Below are 2,315 nucleotides of genomic sequence, written 5' to 3'. Positions count from 1 at the left end.
CGTCAAGAGGGGACTTCTTCCAGACAAATGGAATCTCGACACATACAGGACAATATAGCCTATCCATGTTTCATGTGAACTGTGTGATTTGTGACATGGAGAACTATTCTACATTTGTCTGATTTCCATTTATATATTTGGGGGGTATGTGTTTAAGCAGAATTACGTTTTATTTTTCTGGAAACCATATCACTCAGAATATAATTTCTATCGTTAAAGATGAGTTCGCATATATTCAGAATATCTACAACTTCATCCTTATATTCCGTTGATCTAACTTTTTTGACTTTTTGAAATGAATAAGGCCTTTTTTCTCATGTCATCAACTGATTGGAAAGAAATCGCCTTGCACTTATAATTATCTCCGTGTCAAGCCCTTCCACTCTTGATGTGATTCATTTGATGTGAATGACATAAGTTCATTAATAGCATTTAATATCGCCGGGTTCAAGCTTTAACGCAAATGATTTACCTTAAGCCTATAGCACGGGTTCTCGAATTAGACACGTTTGCAAAGGTTGAATGGGTCCCGTCGATAAATGAACCACTGATATAATCACGTCTAATTCAACAAAATCAGACTATGTGGGCCTAAAGGCTTATGGGCTCAAAATTATTATCCAATCATTTCAGTGAAATTAGTTCTATATGTCTTAATAATTGGAGATATATCTATATTAGAACGATTATTGCAAACTCGGCAACAAGCACATCACTGAAATGTCAAAACGTAGAGGTAGGAGTCATCGTGTTTTCTATTGCCACTTACTTCAATATTTTAATAACAGATTAGGCCTATGTTAATGAGCTCGTGGGACGTTGGGACATTTATTTGTCACATGCAGGAATAAAACATATTTTCCTCGTTGAGTTACTTATTTCATTGTTATCTCCAATTTTGTGGGATATTGCTCAGCAAATTAAATATTTTAATTGAATTGGTGAAGAACATGCTTGGCTACTATAGTCACTGTATTTAGCATTGGACATATGGCTATTAGGCTACAATCTTATTACAGGGAGTTGCTGTGCAAAGCCCCTCTGGTGAAAAATATCCCGCGTAAAATATCTCTGCAGTAGGTTATCTGCAACAACATGGTTCTTTGATCGCTGAATGTTCACGGTGTAGTTCATAGGTAATGAGCTTGGAAACGAGACTGACACCCTCCTAAAACCTACAAGTGAAGTGGTGATGACAGGGTAGTGAGACATGATTAGGCTACATTAAAATGTAATGTCATCAATTAAGCGAATTTAGCACAATCTCACACTCATTGTTTATTTAAAAATATTGCATGCGTGTGCTGAAATCGAGTCAAACTTTTAATTAGGATAAATGTCTAATTTAATGTTTAATTAAGTGTATCAAACGCAATATAAAAAACATAATTAGCCTATAATGAAACGTTTCCCAAAAACGTAGCAAAGGCCTAGTCGAAGGCATCGTTGGAGCTATTTGAAAATGAGTGCCTTTTGCTGTAGATCACTTTGAGAGCGAAGGCCTGCATGCTTTTCAGATGCTTTCAAAACGAATGTTCATTAAATAAAAATAATGAGGCAATAGAGATTTCGGTTAACACTATTGGACATGGCTACATAGTGATATTACAGGAAACGGACTTGAGCATTCAAGCACTTAAATAATGAACTGGTATTATTTACTACCCAGGGAAACGTATTTAACCCAACATAACAAAGTTCAATACAGGCTGCATTAAAGTGGCCTTGTTAATGTAACCACACGCTGTAGTACACATTAGGCCTTCACGGTGTGCTGTTTTATCTATGCAGTTCGTGGTGATTGGTTTGGTGATTCCTTTGATTGTTAAGTTAAATACAAAATTATCATCGTAAATTAGTCTACATGGTTTAGTTAGTCTTTATATATTTCCCTTTAGAGCAAGCATAGGCCAATCTTACCTGTTAGATTGGGCTAGAGATAGCCTTTTCTCCTTTACTGTCAACAATAAAAAACAAAGGCAAATGCAGGGACGTTAAGGACGCTATAAAACAGGGTTATCCAAAGCCGCCTTCCATATTAAATTAAATAGAGCACATCTCCACATTGCTGCTCATTTGCGGACTTTCTTCCTCAGTCCCTCCGGTATCAGAGACCTTGTGTTAAACTCACGGGTGATTATATTTTCCACCAATGACTATATTCACCATTTGTTTCCACGGGATGCACACATCTCAGAGATGTTGTTGTCATTTAAAACCAAAACCAATCAATCGAAATAATCTATTAAAGCATTATAGTTATTATTATAAACCTAATATTATAATAATTATTATGGCTTCCAAATTGCTTCCAA

Source organism: Salmo trutta, chromosome 29 (genome assembly GCF_901001165.1).
Source record: "Salmo trutta chromosome 29, fSalTru1.1, whole genome shotgun sequence".
Taxonomy (NCBI): domain Eukaryota; kingdom Metazoa; phylum Chordata; class Actinopteri; order Salmoniformes; family Salmonidae; genus Salmo; species Salmo trutta.
Note: the sequence above shows the minus strand (reverse complement) of the source record.